We start from the raw sequence: 18,075 nt of genomic DNA on the forward strand, positions 1-18,075 counted from the left end.
ACTTGGGTGTGATAGGTTCTCCCCAGGGTACCACCTGGAATTGGGGTACCACTGAGCCCCCTGACCCACCAGCTTGGGCTCCCTCTCACACTGCACTGCTGTGACAAGCTGCAAAGCCCTTCAGCCTGCATTTTCACCAGCATTCACACAGGTAGGGACACACCCAGCTGCAGTTATACGCAGGCTCTCTAACCACCAGCTTCCCAGCCTGGGACCCCAGAGCAGAACTGTCCTGCCCTGGTCAAATCTGACCAGTATATGGGTTTAATACCCGATCTGCCTCTCCCTCAATGTGAAGAGAACAATGCACACTTATGGTAACCAAGCAGAGATTTTTCCCAAGCGCTCCAGTCAAAGCTCAGTGGTTTAGATTAAAACAAAAACAAGTTTATTAACTACAAAAGATATATTTTAAGTGAACATAATTGATAGCAAACAGATCAAAGAAGATTACCTAGTAAATAAAACAAAAAATGCAAACCAAACTTAATATACTAAATAGATTCGGATATGAATACCAGATTCTCACCCTAACTGATGGTACAGGCAGACTTGTAGATTCATAAGGCACAAGCTGCACTTGCTTTGCAGCTTGAATCCCCAGGTATTTCATACACAAGCTAGAAATCCCTTTAGCCTGGGTCCAGCAGTTCCCCCAGTTCAGTCTTTGTTCCTCAGGTATTTTTCAGGAGTCTGGTCTTGTGTGGGGAGTGAAGAACCACTGATGATGTCACTCCCTGCCTTGTATAGCTTTAGCATATGGTGGGAACCTTTTGTTTCAAAACTTGATTCCCAGATCGGTTTGTGGAAAAATATTGATATCCCAAGATGGAGTCCAGAATCATGTGGCCTGGTCACATGTCTTTGTAGGGTCATAGCAGCCATTGGTTACAGGCTATCTGTAGCGTTCTCAGGAACACTCAACAGGTGGGAGATAAACTTCTCCTAAGACCTATGTTTTCTCTAATGGCTCATTTCCCTGAATAGGCCCTTCCCAACCAGCTTTCTAGACCGAAAGCATCTTGTATAGTGGGTGTTACTGAGGTGTAACTACATTTGAAAGATAGATACATAGTCAATATTCATAACTTCGGATACAAAAATTATACATGCATACAAATAGGATAATCATATTCAGCAAATCATAACTTTTTCAGTGACACCTCACATGACTTATCTTGCAAAAATAAATCATAATTATGCTATAATCATATCATCATAATATCACTATGAAGAATATGGGGTGGAGTGTGACATTGGACTCATAGGGCTCAGACTTTATGGCTAGAGCTTACTGGGGAGCTAAGTCCTTTGCTATGCATACAACCTCTCTGTCTTTTGCTACAAAACTATTAAGACTTTCAAATTTACAATCACCTCCTGCTTTAGCAGTTGAGCTTGTAAATTTCTGTAACCAAGTAACTGGGCAGTTATTACATCTGTCATTATGGGCCTGGTCCTATGAGCACCTGTCCATTTACTTCCATGGAAATTGGATCCAGGTCTAAGTGCACAGTTAACAATTTTATTTCAGGGGCAAGAATTGCTGGTTCAATAAGGTATCACATAACCTAGTGATTCTCTAGCCTTTTAGAATATTTCATTATATATGGTTGACAAATTACTCCCTTTTTATGTTTTTATGTTGCTTTCTTTTTGAGCCATAATTTTTAGTGTGTCAGCTTGGACTTGTTTAAAAGGGACCTACGGGACTTAGAAATCCATTGCACAATGAACTGCAAGAATTAGTTTCCTAACTCCCATAGGCTTATTTGAAAATCCCATCCTGTATCTATACCACATACTACATTCTTCTGTTACTTTTGGCTGATTATGAAACAGCCTATATTTTAAAGTATTATTTATATCTATCTAAGTGCTTATACAGCCACCATTATCATAGTAAATTGACAAAATAAAAAGTCACATTCATCTTTTCACTATATATATTTTTCTAGTGGAGCTCAAGGAATTGTTAATGGAGTCTTTTCCATCTCGGGTCCTTATCCTGCAAACATTTATGCACATGCTTAACTTTATGTATATGACTAGTCTCATTGAATTCAATGGGACTATTCACCTGTATAAAATTAAGCACATGTGTAAGACTGTGCAGGATTGTGGAGTATGTTGCGAGTTTGAATCTGGTCCATATCAGTAGTAATAGAAAGTTTGCACCATTTGATGTCAGTTTAATGACCTATTAAAATGAGTTGGTGGGATCAGTCTAGTCTGCAAACCACACTGTCACAATTAACATCTTTGTAGGCAGTTTCAGTGGAGAAGGTGAACACCAAGCTAGCCTTTGCACCTAAATCTGGGGTTTCCAGGTCAGGGTTATGGCATACTGATGCTACTACTTGTGGTTGTGCCTGTTCAGAAACTAGTATACAAATGCCTAAAGAATATTTTGTGTGCATCATTTTTTAAATAGAACGATATGTGGTAACTTATACATTATATAATTTCATCTTAGATTTTATTTTTATTTTAAAGAATCTGAATAAAATCTTTAATACCAACTGTTATCCTTTATATAAGTTCTATGTGTAATTACCCCTGTGCAGACCCCTTGGAGTCAGTGGGATGGTATTGATAGCTGAGGGTAGAATTTGACGCAAGAGACGCACTGAAACTTCACTGTGCTGTTAAATTTCCAAATCTATGGCTTACTATTCAGAGCTTGTCCCTCTTTTGACTTCTCACATGTAAATGAAAAATTAATATTTTGAATTCTATTTCTACAGATACAGCACTATTATTATTCAACTAATTTGGAGTTAAAATATGAGACTCCTGGATTTCTCAATTTCTTATTTTTAGAACTTAGACTGTCTAACTGTAATAAGAGTAACCAAGAGGCCCAAAATTGGTCTGAAATAAGAAATACAAGTGCCCAAAAGAAAAGATAAAACATGACTTCATTAGCATATATCACACAGCCCTGTCTTAAAATAAGGATGCTAGAATCGGTTGTCCTCATAGTTCCTGCTCCTTGCTATATATTAATTGATCAAAAGCATGTACAGAACTTGATTCATATAGGATGAATCCCATTCCATTTTTTTAAAAGTCTTTTGGTGGGAGCAAGCAGCCTTCTTTAAAAGTGAGAAGAGTAACTCCAGGTTAGTAAGACAGTTATGGGAAATTCTGAGAAGTCTCACTCTATACTGAGTTCTCAAAACTGTCAAAGAAAAATAAAAATTTGTTAGTCTCTAAGGTGCCACAAGTACTCCTTTTCTTTTTAAAGAAAAATAAGTTACTGTATTTTTCATTTACATTTTCTGAGGCTGTTTTTCCATTAGATTTTTATAGATCTTGGCTTCAACTGAATTTTATATATGCAGCACTTTAGGTGAAGAGCTTTAATAACAGGAAAACATTTGTTATTGTATGTATATAAAAATGTGTGTTTTTAAAAGCAAATCTGCTTAGCTAACAATAATTTTCAGAAGTCATGTTGGTGCACTTTGGAATATTTCTATCTACAAGAAGGCAGGACTTCAGCACAGTCTCACAAAGAACTACACAGAGGAGCTTTTTCATATTTGTTTATTCTTATTAGGCCAAATTCTGGGCCCCACCATATCTACTTTTTGCTGTGCTGCCCTTGGATTATGACATAAAGCCAGCATAGTTGGCCACAGGAGGCTCACTGTAATGTAGGGAGGATTCTGTGGTGGTTTTACATTTCTTTTTCCTTGCTGCTTCCATAGGGGGCATGGCTGGAAGAAACAGCATATGCCTCAGCCATTTTCATAGGCCCTGATCCTGATTTCCTGATCAGGATTTCAAGGCCACTTACTCGTGTGCTTAACTTTAAGCACTTGTGTAGTCTCATCGAAGTCACCGTTTTATGTTTTTATCTGGCCCAAGTGAAGTCTGTGGGACTGTTTGTGTGCTCAAAGTTAAGCATGTGCATGTTTGCAGGATTAGGGACATAGGTTTTAGCATTTAATATGTTCTGATTTTTTAAATTATTCAAATCTGTGTTGTCAAGAAAAGGCACTTTTTTGTGTGTTAACAATTTGTGTGAATTAAGGTTACATTAGGAAACTTAAAAAGAGTAAAGCAAAACAAACTGTAGAGACTTAATGTATTCTTTAAAGCTAAAATGATCACCCTATCTAATAGCCTAAAAGATAACATTGGCTACCAAATGACAATTGTTCCTCAGGCTGGCTGGGAATAGAATACCCTGGAAGTCATGCTGTTAGCTTGAAGTGGGTCTTTACCTCACAGCTTAACAACTTTTAGTGGCTAGTTATTGAATAGTACCAAGTGTGTCCTACTGAAAATTGCAACCTTCCCAGTTAGAGGGTAAATTTAATGATCAGAGCTGGGTGAAGAAGGGACAGGATTTTACATGGCAAAAGCAGCCTAAGAACAAGTGATAGGTGAAGGTGATTACCTTGGGACCTTCACTTGGGCTGGCTAAATTTTTGTTCCAGTTGCTGGCTTTGGGGACATGAGAGCTCGTTTGCACAGTTTAATGTGGTCAAAGGAGTGAAGAAGACTCCTGTTATAATCAAGGGCTTGGTGCTGCTCTGCCACTAAACATTTTTTAGACCAAGACTAAATTTATGAGTGTTGTGAGTATTCTGCTGTTTTATAATTTAACTGTTAAAACTGAAGTTTCCTTTATGTCCTTTCTGTTTTTATGCCTGCAGCCTAGAAGATGGACATTTTACAAGCCATAATAGACTGCTCCTTTCCCAGGTATCTCCTGCTTGTTTCCTTTATCTGTGAATAGGAAATGGCTTAAAGGCACCTGTGTTATGAAGGTCCCAGGGGCAGCTGCCTGACTAGTGAATGCCTGATTATGTGTTAACATGCTTTGTCAGATATTGGCAGAATCTGTTCTCTTCTTTTGCCTTTTCAGCAAGGGTGCCATTGACAGACTGGCTATCCATTTATAGAAATGTTGTCCATCAAACTGTGAGGAAGGACAATGGTGTTTTTCTGTGACCAGTGACTGTGGGAAACTTTTCTTTGGCTATTCAGGAAATTTTTGTAGCTTGCTCTGAAGAGGAGAGACTGATGAGTGCAAAAAGTACAATTAAGCAAAGCCAGACTTCAATTGAAGGCTGTAGTGTAGTCTGCTGTTCTAATTTTTTTTATTTGGAAAAAAATCTATGGGTTTTCACATTGCTGTGTGGCATTCAGCGGGGGGCTATTACAATCCTAAATTTTTTTTCTAGACCACCTAATTCTAAGTAAAAATTAAATGTAATGAGAGCCACTTAGAGTTCTGAATATTTTAAAGCATAATTCCCACAGAAGGGATTCGACCTAAACTGCAGTGAGCATCAGTTGGCTAATTATAGCTGCATTTTATATTACAGCAGGTGTCAGATGCAGTCATCTCAATAAAGTCCACATAATACTCTGGGAAATAACAAAAGCTTTTCTTTGAATGTGAGTACTAATTTCTGCTAGGTGTCATGTGAGCTCTGATACTTCTTATTGGCATTAACAAGAGCACTGCTGCACTCAAAAATGCTTTTTGCTTAGGATGAATTGATACTGTAAAGCACTTACTAGTCAGACTTGGCAGATGTCAGTAGTTAATACTAGTGTTGCAGAGGTTGGAATATAATGCAAAGAGTCTTATGTAAATACTTTTAGATGATGGGCTGGTTTTGAGAAGGGGTCTGAGCACTGCACCAACTCACTTAATGAAAGCTAAATAGACAGCAGTGGGATATCTGCATTTACTTCAGCTCCTGTTTTATGTTAAGTCCTCTACAAGTGAAGGGCAGATGGTAAGGCAGTAAACTAGATGAACAAAGATGTTAGACTTGATAAGCACTTGTTAGATTTACAGTCGTTTCCTAAACTTGTGTTAGTGGCAAGTTGGAATTAGTGAAGTGGTAAGGATGGTAATTTTTGTGTCTGAAACTGAGACACTGTGAAAGTTACATCTTCCAAAAAGCATCAGTAGATATGTGTGCTGAGGCTACAGCCTGTGGATTACCTGTGTTTTTAATTGAAGGAGGAAGCACTCAGAGCCTGAAATGGATTCTTTTTATATATTTATAAATCAATTAAATACTAAGAAAGGAGGTGGGGCATATGCAAATTAGGAGTGGTGACTGCCCCATACTGCAGTTGCAGGGCAATGGACAAGGGTAAAAGCAAGTGCAGCAATGACTGCACAAATGGTTTTGCCTTGCCCAGCTGGTGGCGGCAAAGGCATTTTCAAAAACCACCTCAGGTATTAGAAGATGCTGTAAGGCCATAGGAGCTGTAATGGTACCTGTGGTGGCTCAAGAGAATGCTTACCAACCTCAGGGCAGATTATTAGGAAGCAGGGCACAAACCCCAAACTGGTTGTGAGTTCTATAACTAGATTTTACCAAGTAGGGTTGCCAACCCTCCAGGGATTGGTCTGGAGTTTCCTGGAACCGGCATCAATCTCCCAGTGACTATTGAAAGCAATGCAGGAGCTTTTAATAGAATATTTTAAGAAAATGACATTATGTCATGTTGGGGAAAAAAAATCTCCTGAAATAACTTCGGTCAGCATTGGCAACCCTATCACCAACCAATTATCAAGTGCAAACTATTCTGGCACTATAACAGCCTTAACATGAAGTCACAGACAATCCTTTTGAATACTCCAATCTATCTTTCCCTGCAGGTAAATATACTCTTTGTGATAGCTGGTCCCTTACACCAAGAATCACAGCAATATTTAGGTACACCCAGTCTCAAAGGACCAGTCAGGTCCTCAGGTTAGTTGCAGCTTACATCTCACACTAAGGACAAAGTTTGTAGCAAATCCTATAATAAACTAACTAAAGATTTATTAAGTAGGAAAAAGAAATGAGTTATTAACAAGGTTAAAGCAGATAAACATATACACACAAGTGAGTTACAATCTTAAATTTCAAAAGGTAATAGAAGCTTCTATAATAAGCAGGCTCTATATGTTCTTTAGAGCTAACCCAAGCTAAGCAGCTGGGGATCTCTTCCTTATGCCTGGAAAACCTTTACCCCTCAGAGTCCAAGTATCATACAGATAACTAGTTCCTTTTGTTTGGGGTTTTTAGCCCCCTCCTGCCATGTGCTCTGAGCTGCAAACTCAGATGATGGGAGGAATCTACTTGCATGACTCATCTCCAAGGGGGGAGAACAGAACAACGAAGTCTTTTGTCCTTTTTAACATCCCACAATAGTCCCTGTGGTGTCGATGGACCTTTTCTGTTGGGAAGGACATAACACCTTCTGTTGTAGATCAGCACCTCACACTAATTAATGTCTCTTTCCTGTCTGGTGATTTACATAGTTACAGAGGCTCACAATAGAACCACTTATATATTTCCTACAATATTGGATACAGATGTTATAAGTGAGATAGAATCATAGGATAGAATCATAGGATATCAGGGTTGGAAGGGACCTCAGGAGATCATCTAGTCCAACCCCCATGCAGCAACTCACAATCATTCAATTAATAATTAATAAAAGCATTAGTCTAAATTCTAAACACATATAATTCTAATACCTATTTTAACAACACTAACACACAACTGAACTGACTGATTCCAGCTATGTATTTGTCAGTGTTCAGTTGAGATGTGGTGACTTCGGCATGAGCTGGCACCTGGTCTACCAGTGTCACTGGGGATCCAGCACAGAATAGCAAGATATTTCTGGTTCTCTTGCACCTGATGTTGTGTTGCTGGCCACACTGGATCTGACAGGAATAGTTTCTCATCATGGCCAATAGTTGGGAGGGGCCTCCCAGAGACCACTGCCAAATGTTGGGCTAACTGGGAAGGAAAGATAAAGGAAAGGCAGATGCCCAGCATGTAGAATCAGAGCTGAAAAATATTGGTATGTAATGAAAAAGCAAGATCTCCTGAGAACCAAGTCTCAGGTAGCAGCAGCAAGCCAGGTAGACAGTAAGTTCCAATATAAGCAATTTTTATATCTCAACAGGCTAGACTGCATCCCATACTGGGCCTCTCTTGCCTCTGCCATAGAAACCTTTGGAGAAATGCAGAGGACACAGAGCCAATGTAATAACTCTTTAATATAGTAAAAACAATTATCATTAAAAACCAACAAACAGTGAAACAGAAACAAGAACAAAACAGAGGTACAGAAAATGGGGTCTTTCCTCAGCACCCTCTCTGAGAGAAAAGAACCCAGTTTACAAAAACTATTATTATTATTTTATTTTTATTTTATTTATTGTGGTAGTGCCCAAGAGCCCCAATCATAATCAGGGCCTCATTGTGCAGGATGCTTACTATACAACCACATTGGAATAGTCTGTCCATACCCTAAAGAGCTTACAATCTAATTTAAGAGAAGATGCTATAGGTGATCGTAGCAAACAACAGGAGAGAAGTGGAGGAAGGTGACCATAATACAAACACACATATATGCAGACTGACAATGTTCAATGTTTAAACAAGCATAATCAATCACGACTTTCTTTCATCCTAGCCAAACAAAACAAGAGAAAGAGAGAATAGAAAAGGAAGTTAAAAACAACCAAACAAAAAACCCTCAGCTTTCTGCTCTATCTGTGTGGACTGCCTTAGGGGGAGCTTGCAGATGTGAGATATCTAGCTGTAAGAAAAAGACAGAAGAGAGGATATGAGAACGTAAGTACAATTACAAAAGCACAAGTATATTAACTAGCCACCATCCCCATGTACAGATGAATTTTCTAATTTATCCCATCAGATTCTCACTCCACTTGAGCTCTTCTGAAACCTCTGATAGTAATATTGATCTTAATCTGGAACTCTCTCAGGTATTCTGGAAAGCATGGGGAAGGTAAGAGGGAGGTGGAGGCACCCAGAAATTTTCTTTGCACTAGTTATGTCTTTTGGTGCAAGATAGTAGAGCAGGCCTTTATGATTTAAGGAGACCACAATGTGTGGAATCAGCAGGCCCAAAATGTTTCAGTTTTGCCTTTGTGCTCCTGCTTTTTGTGTGGGCAAAAGTTTGCTAATTCTCCTTTCTCATTTTCTTACTGATGCATGCCAATTAGGAGCATATGTAATTCTCTCATTTTCATATTTAACATATTTGCACCTAGCTTTGTGCTCAATGGTTCAATTGCCTATGGATATAAGCAAAACTATAGGCAAACTAGAGAAATGTGGTCTAGAAGAAATTACTATAAGGTGGGTACACAACTGGTTTGAAAAAAAGCATACTAAAAAAGTAAGTTATCAGTAGATCACAGTCAAACTGGGAGGATGTTTCAAGGGGGGTCCTGCCGGGTTCCATCTTGTGTAGAGTACTAGTCAATATTTTCATTAATGACTTGGAAGATGGAGTGAAGAGTACATGTATAAATTTTGCAGAGAACACTAAGATAGGAGGGCAGGATTAGAATTAAAAATGATCTTGATAAAGTGGAGAATTGTTCTGAACTCAATAAAATGAAATGCAGTAAAGACAAATGCAAAGTACTACACTTAGGAAGGAAAAATCAGAGGCATAAATACAAAATCGGGAATAACTGGCTAGGCAGTAGTACTGCAAAAAAGGATCTGGATCACGCAGTAGTACTGCAAAAAAGGATCTGGATCACAAATTGAATGAATGAACAGTTTTATGCAGTTGTAAAAAAGGCACATGTTCTGGGATTTATTAACTGGAGTCAGAGTAGCAGCCGTGTTAGTCTGTATTCGCAAAAAGAAAAGGAGTACTTGTGGCACCTTAGAGACTAACAAATTTATTAGAGCATAAGCTTTCGTGAGCTTATTTCATCGAAATGCATCCGATGAAGTGAGCTGTAGCTCACGAAAGCTTATGCTCTAATAAATTTGTTAGTCTCTAAGGTGCCACAAGTACTCCTTTTCTTTTTATTAACTGGAGTGTTATATGCAAGACATAGAAGGTAATTCTTCTGCTCTACTCAGCACTAGTGAGGCCTCAGCTGGATGACTCTGTCTGGTTCTGGGAACCACAGTTTGAGAAAGATGTGAACAAATTGGAGAAAGTCCTGAGGAAAGCAACAAAAATGATGAAAAGTTTAGAAAACCTCACCTATGTGGAAAGGTTGAAAAAATTGGGCATATTTAGTCTACAGAAGAGAAGACAAAGGGAGGACATTATAACAGTGTTTGGTTGTTATAAAGAAATCAATGATTTAAGGTAGAAAGTATCCCCAATGTTTAACTCTAAGGCTAGTCAAGCAATGGAACAGGTTATCAAAGGAGGTTGTAGAATCCTGATCACTGGAGGTTTTTAAGAACAGGTTAGACACACTTCTGTCAGGGATGGTCTAAGTATACTTAATCCTGTGTCAGTGTGGGGGGATGGACTAGATGACCTCTTAAGGTCTCTTCCAGCCGTACATTTCTCTGATTTCTTTGTCCATCACTATGTTGTCAAGTTGGGCTGCATCCTGCAAGTGCAGGTATGAATCCCCCATTCCCAATGGAGGATACAAACATCTTGGTGACTTGGTTTATGGCATTGTGTATTTCCTGGGAATAATGTGTAGATTAGGACTAAGAGAAATATGCAATGTTTTGCAGTGATGAGCAAGTTCTTTCACATCATGAATATGTTGTTCAGTTAGAAGCACAGAAATTATTTATGCTGCAATTTATACCCCATTGCATTTCCAGGATCCAGCACCCATTAATCTCCCCTGTTTTAAGATCCCTGCTGGATCAGAACTCCTGAGAATACACTTATTGCTGGGTAATGTGCCACTACCTCTGTGATGAAGTGTTGCATATTATATAAAATAGAACTCCCTTTCTGTTTCCTTAAGCAGTCTCATTCCATGCAGAAGATTCCCTGAGGAGAACATGAGTGGAGTTGGCATCAACCAGTGTTGTTTTAAAGGAAGTTATTGTAAAAACTATCTCTCCTGCCAGTGGCTCTCAGAAATTGCTGCTGTTGCACATGACAACAACAGAGTTGCTTCTAATTCCTGTGATTTTTTCAGAGGATTCCTGGCCAGGCATCTATTTGTCAGGCAGCCTCAGACAGTAGTAACTCTTACCACCATAGGCATAACCTGGCTTCTGTGCGTGTAAGTCTCCAGATCTTTCTTCCACCTGACGGCATGCAGCAACTTCTGACATGGATGGAGGCCACCTGTCAGTATACGCAACATTGTGCAGTAGTGGAGTGAAGAGAGATTGTGGTGAGGGATTCTTTGGCCCACCCCTACTGTTAGAAAAAGTGCTGTGAAATCTGTTATCTTCACCACTATCACCATCACAATAAAACTTTGCACTTATACAGCAACTTTCATTCAAAGAACTTAGAGGATTTTATAAACATTAATTAATTAAGCCTCAGTACTCCTGTGCATAAGTTTTTATATAAATGTGTAAACTGAGGAACAAAGAGGTTAGCTAACTTTCTCATGGTCATTTAGTTAGTTTGTGGCAAACAAAGGTTCAGCTTAAAAATCTTGACTCCCAGTTCACTGATCCAATTTCAGTGCAGCTTACACACTGATATGTATACCCATCATTCCAGAGAGACTCTGTGAGTCTTCAGACTGCCTCCAGCAGAGAGCAGCAAGGAGAGCCAGGGGAAAAGGGTGTGAAGGACAGGTGGCTACCAGAGCAGATCTGGTCCCTGCTGCCTGGGAGGAAGTGATGCTGACTGGTTGTGGGGCTTGGATAGCATGCTGGACTGTGTGTGATTGTGTAACTCACACACCTTCTGTGTGTGGAGTTCTGTCCCATCTAGTGGCACTGAGACTACTTAGGGAGAGAGATAAAATGAGTCTGCTCTACAGCATTTGCTAATAGCCAGTTGGCTTTTACCTCATGCGATAGAGGCTCATGCACTAAGCTCCAGAGGTCCTAGGATCAGTCCCCCCAGTGGATAACTGGGGTCTCAGTGTTACAATTGGTTCCCCTAGATAGGCTTCAAATGCACCCAAGGGCTCTGCTGCTGTCTGACCTTTTGGATCCACAGTCAGATTCGTGGGGGGAAAGTGCTGTTGTCTCATAAACACCATTCATTCATGGCATCAAAATGAGAGGCCACTTGCCATAGCCTGTGCAGAGCTATGGTCCTCCAGCCTCTGACCTGGCAGCTACCCCTTAGGACATAGGTAAAGGGGGGAGGGGAGACAGAAACTTTGGGAGCAGGGGAAGGACTCTGAGGGGGGGAAGGCTTTGGGCTAGAGGGGGGTGAAATAAGCTTCTTAGGGGAAAAGGAACTTTGGGAAGTGACAGAGAAGTTAGGAACTTGGGGTGTGAGTGTTGATCCTTGGAGGGAATGTGTGGTGTGGGAGGGAAGGATGAGCAGGGGTAAGGAACATTGTGTGACTGGTACAGGGAACAGTTCAAGGAGACATTGAAGCTTGGAGAACCAGAAGAGTCCAAGCTAGAGTACCTTGGGGACAAGGACAGGTGGGAAGTAGTGAGGGGGAAGTCAGGACTGAGATGGGAGCCTCTTGGAGGTGTCCTCATGTTACTGTGGGTGAGAGTGAATTGTTTCCTCCACATCTTTATAGGCAAAAATACTTCACTGTCTGCAATGAACGTTTCTAACTGAATGGAATGCTATATGTCAGTGGTTCTTAGCCAAGGATACGTGAACTTCTGAGGGTTTACAGAGGTCTTCCAGGGGGTACTCAACTCATCTAGATCAGTGTTTCTCAGCCTGGCGGTTTCAGCCCCGTGGGAGATCATGAGACAGGTTTAGGGGGCCATGCAGGGCCAGCATTAGGGGGTGGCAAACGGGGCAATTGCTCGGGGCTCCACAAAGCTAAGTTACATGCTTCAGCTCCACTGCCTGGGGCTTGGTCTTTACACAAGTGAAAAACAGGCTCAAGCATCACATTGAAATGTAAGTACAATATTTATATACTAGTCGGTTTATTTTATAATTACATGATAAAATGAGAAAGTAAGCAACTTTTCAGTAACTGTGTGTTGGGACACCTATGTTTTTATGTCTGATTTTGTAAGCAAGTAGTTTTTAAATGAGGTGAAATCTGAGGTACACAAGACAAATCAGACTCTGAAAGGGATACAGTAGTCTGGAAAGATTGGGAACCACTGCTATATGTCTAGAAATACCAACTCTTTGGGCAGAAATCCTGTGGTCTCCTGAATGGCTGGGGAAGGCTTCGTGTGCAGCAAAAAATATGGGGGAATGAGGAAGTGGAAGTGACCAGCAGAGGGACTCCACAGACCCCTGTACTGCACCCCCGTCCTGATTTTTCACACTTTGCTGTCTGGTCACCCTACTCCAAGGGAGCCTGAAGGGGAGTTGTTTGTGCAATAAGGAGTATCAAGGTCACCAAGGATCATGATTACTACACCCACCAAGACTTATTCTGTAATGGTATCCATGGGACACTTCCATTGGCTCTTTTGCCACAAGTGAAGTCCGCTCATGGACTGAGAATTCATTTCTAAACTCTGTGCCTTCAGAGTATGGACCAACGCCTGTTATTGCTCTATGCCAAGGATATAGCATCTATAGAGGTACAGCAATTGCCTCTTTAGTTTAATATTTTTAAATCAGGATTTTCAGATAAGTGAAGGCAATATAATACATAATAAGTCTGTGTACATATACATTTTCTTTATATTTTATCTCTGTTCTGTAACACTATGAAATGGATACATTTTGTGTTTTATTAAATCAACTTACATTTAAATATATCTCAAAGGGGGGAAAAAAGAGTTTATGTATTAGAAATGTATACAGAATTTTTGCTGGTAATGCTCATGTGAGGGTCAGGAAGTCACCAAAGGCCAGGTTACTTGAGGGGGTGAAGGATTGTTAAATTATTATGATCTTAAAACCAATTTTCATAATACCTTGGAGAATGGTTTTATAATAAATGTAGAATATATTTTTTGATTTGTGTTGCGGTTTTCAAGGTCATTCAGTAATAGAATACAAGCACTTTTATTTTTCCTACTCAAGCACTGTTTCAGGTGCATAAATGCTATAGTTAACATAGAAAAGCATTTAAAAATCACAATTCATTGATAAAGAAATTATATCTGTCTACAGAAAACACAATAATTTTCATCTAGTGAACAGAGTTTAAAATGCACAGGCTCAGGCTTGTTTTATCCCATTAGTATTATAATATGCATAATCTACTTTATTAAAAAACTGTCACGTGTATAATAAATGTAGTGCGTGCACAAGATTTTCAACACTCCCTTGAAAATAAATATTAAATCTACATCTGTATTTATCTAATACCTATTTATCTGCTCCTCTGCATTTTTAGCTTCAGGTCTCCCTCTTGCCCCTCCCTGTCCCTGCCACACATTGCATCAAGGTTGCCAGGGGTAAGGCTCCTTGTATCTTCCCCAGCCTCTAGGTCTGTTCAAGGGCCAAGGACAGATTGGCCTATCATTTTTTCACAAGAAAAGGTAAAGGGTCCTGTGATGTTAATGTAGATTGAAAAGGGGGCTAATTAACTTGACAGGCTATAGTTGAGAGGAATCAGGTAGCTAAGCAGTCCCTTGACTGAGGGAGCAGATCTGAGGAGGAACTTATAAAGACAGGAAATTGGAAGAAGAAGGAGGTTGCTGGGAAAGTCAGCTATCGCTTCCTGGGAGAAGGGCAGAGTGTTTAGAGGCTTCAGAGATGGGTAGCCTACAGTTATTCGTTGGGAGGCTGGCAAACCCAGAGTGAAGGGAGTGCCAGATGGTAAGGAAAGGGCTCAGGAAAAGGCTGTAAGGTCTAGAAGGGACCAGACCTTGGTTGCTGACTAGAGGAGTCCCCAGGAGTGCAAGTAGGGTAGTACGCTCCAGTATGCAGTACTGGCAAGAGATTTTTAGCAGGTATAGGGTACTGGAAAGACATGGGGAGGCTAGCGCCCCTTGCCTTCCCTCTCCTCCTCCCTTTCCCCCCGGAGGGGGCGGGATGGAGTTGCACTCTGCTCGTTAAAGGAGCAGGATGCGGCTAGGGAGGGCACTCATTCTTTATATGGGTTTAAAAGCACAACACACATGCTAACAAACTTAAACAAAGGCTTTGTTTAAGTTTGTTAGCATATGTATTGTGCTATTAAGTTGGTCAGGAGTCTTCAAGAGGGGAGGGGTGGGAGGGTCGGAAGGTGTTTAAACAGTGTTTTTGATTCCTGCTCCAGCCTCTGGACTATGAACATATACTGATGGGAGCATTCTAACCAAGGGACTGAGGACTTTAGAGTAATCTGGAGCCTTCATATTTCCTTGACCCTGTGCAGATGTACTTATGAGTTAGATATGGTACAAAGACTGTTCTAGCCTCATTGATTGCTGATTTCTCCCTTGCAATGGGCAAAGATCAGATGTCTGCTGACTTTCTCTTATGAGTCAGCAGCCTTTGAAACCTGTGGTATAAGCAACATAGCCCTTGCTTGAGTGGTTTTGTTCTTTCCCCTCCATATGTCAAAGCCTGTTCCCATTTAACTCCATAGCAAAACTTCTTTTGATTTCAATGGGAACAGGATTTGGCCCCAAGAGATCAGAGAATGTAATTTTGATCAATTGCTTATCTGTTCAGAGACAGTTTTCATGCATGTTCTGCCAGGCTGATTTTGATTGCCCTTCCTGTATGTCATGCTGAGGAAATTAATAAAACAATTTGGGCTGTAGTTCTATCAAGATGCACATGGCACGCACAGTTCTATGCCTCTTTTCCATCAAACCCAGATGGCACAGCATCTTTGCTTTCCTAGTGTCTGGCAGAGAGCAATACTGAGGCCTTGTCAACATTGCCACTTTACAGTGCTGAAACTTTCTCGCTCTGGGGGTGTGAAAAAACACCACCCCTCCCCAAGTGATGCAAGTTTCAGCACTGTAAACTGGCAGGGTAGACAGTGCCCCAGCACTGGGAGCCATTCCCCTCGTGGGGGTGGGTTTTTTACAACCCTGAGAGAGCTCTCTCCCAGCACTGGTGCCGCAACTACACAGCCACTTTAAAGCACTGCTGCGGCTTTGTTTTAACGTTGGTAGTGAAAACATATCCTTAGATAAAGGTAAACTGGCAGAAGCTTAGTTTGGACATTAGGGAGGCACTGATAGTGTGTTAAGGGAAAGTGGGGTGATTGTCCTTCCGATCTTTCATTTAAGAAGTTTTCATTTGGGGTGCTGTTTAACAGATGCAGTTGTAAAATTTTAGACAGGTAAGCAGGATGTTAGAGGGGACGGGGAGAGGGTGGGAAGGTCACATGCTCCCCCCCTTGTGTTCCTCCCATGAGTGCAGTACTGGCAAGAAATGATTTTTACTTGCACCACCGGGGGTCCATGAGCTGCAACCCTGGAAAGGGGGGCAGGCCCAGAGCCGTCCTTAGGCATACACAGCATATGCAGCTGCATAGGGCACCTGAAAATTTGAGGCTGGAGCACGAACGTCTACACGGCAATTTTTAGCCCTGCAGCCTGAGCCCCACAATCCCAAGTCGGCTGACCTGAGCCAGTCCTGCTACTTTTGCTTTCTGTATCTATGGCTTGTTCCTAGGCACCACCACCCAGTGCTTTTCTCCCAGGAGGCCCTTTTCAGAACAGTTCCTCAGGTTCTCATTGCCTCCCCTCCCAGGGGACGCTGGAGGTATGTCTGCACTGCAGCAGGGAGCAAGCCTCCCAGCTCAGTCAGACGGACTTGTGCTGGCAGGACTCGCGCCAGTGCATTAAAAAATCTGTAAAAAGAAAAGGAGTACTTGTGGCACCTTAGAGCTGTAGCTCACGAAAGCTTATGCTGAAATAAATTTGTTAGTCTCTAAGGTGCCACAAGTACTCCTTTTCTTTTTGCGAATACAGACTAACACGGCTGCTACTCTGAAAAATATCTGTGTGGACGTTACTGCACTGGTGGAGGTTTGGGCTAGCTACCCAAGTTTGGACCCAGGGTATAGCTCCCATCTGCACTGTAGACATACTGGCAGAGTAGACATACTCAGCTTCTTAACTGACTCACAGGGTCTCTCTTTTAAAGCCTAATCTGGATCGGTGGATGTGGCAGAGGTGCCCTGCAGGGGACCAGTGTCACCCTTTGAAATATATATAATGTTTTATAGCTGCTTTCATTCCTTTCAGCCAGATTGTTTTTATAAACAGTGTGGCCCACTTCTCAATTATGAGAATGAATTTTCGGGCATGCAGTAAAATATTCTTAAACAGTTCCCAGTTATTCACATTTGTCTCCCAGCTGATTTGGCTCTTAATTGTTTTCAGCTTTTTGTGAAATTGGCCCTTTTTAAAGCACCAGCTATATATATTACTGGTTTGGGCTTTATTCTTTTTGCACATAACAAATATGATAAAGTCTTGATCACCTGTATTGAAGCTACTGCCAGTTTTTAGTTCTGTGATCCTCTTTTTCTGTCAAAATGAAGTCTAATATAGAATTCCTTTGTGTTAGATGCAACACTTCCCAAGTTAGGAAATTGTCATCTATAATTGTTAGAAAGTCCCAGGATGTTTTAATATTAAAAGCATGAGAACTTCAGCACATATTACTCAGACTACAGTTCCTTATAAGTTTTTTTTTCTACATATTTTAACTAGGTGCTTAAGGAGCTGGTCATTCTGTTCTCTAGTGTGATTTGATGACCTGTAGCAAACACCAGCTAATTCCCCAGTTTGTCTTTTGTATGTTAGAAAACTGATCCAAAAGCTTTCAGGATCATTTGCTTCTGAGTTGTCTGACTCCAAAACAGGTAGTGTCATTTTTGACAGTGCCACTTGATCTTTCCTAAATAGTTATCACCAGTGGTATTTACATGATTGGAATGTTAAACTTCCCATCAGGTTTCAGTAATGCCAAGTAGGCCAAATTTATACTCATAAATGAGCAATTCTAATTCTTCTTGTTTATTACTCGGGCTTCTAGCTTTGGTGTACAGACAATTAACTAATTTATTCTCTTCACATCCTTTAGTGTCTTTATTTAAACCTCAGTATCTTGATTTTGTGCTAAATGAGTGATAGTTTGTTCTCTCTTTTCACCCTCCCCTCCTAAGGATATGTCTACACTACGAAATTAGGTCGAATTTATAGAAGTCGGTTTTGTAGAAAGCGTTTTTATACAGTCGAGTGTGTGTGTCCCCACACAAATGCTCTAAGTGCATGTAGTCGGCGGACTGTGTCCACAGTACCGAGGCAA

The 18,075-nt window shown here is 40.7% G+C and overlaps 1 long non-coding RNA gene across 3 annotated transcripts in view; it reads left to right on the top strand.

Moving 5' to 3' along the window:
* LOC122460597 overlaps nt 1-18,075 on the top strand; it is a 122,292-nt gene that overhangs the window by 9,731 nt on the left and 94,486 nt on the right. For all 3 annotated transcript variants that reach the window (XR_006282009.1, XR_006282010.1, XR_006282008.1), the window contains exon 2: nt 4,671-4,719. This is a non-coding gene — a long non-coding RNA (uncharacterized LOC122460597). The remainder of the gene's footprint in view (nt 1-4,670; nt 4,720-18,075) is intronic.

The sequence above is a fragment of the Dermochelys coriacea genome, chromosome 6 (genome assembly GCF_009764565.3).
Source record: "Dermochelys coriacea isolate rDerCor1 chromosome 6, rDerCor1.pri.v4, whole genome shotgun sequence".
Classification (NCBI taxonomy): Eukaryota; Metazoa; Chordata; order Testudines; family Dermochelyidae; genus Dermochelys; species Dermochelys coriacea.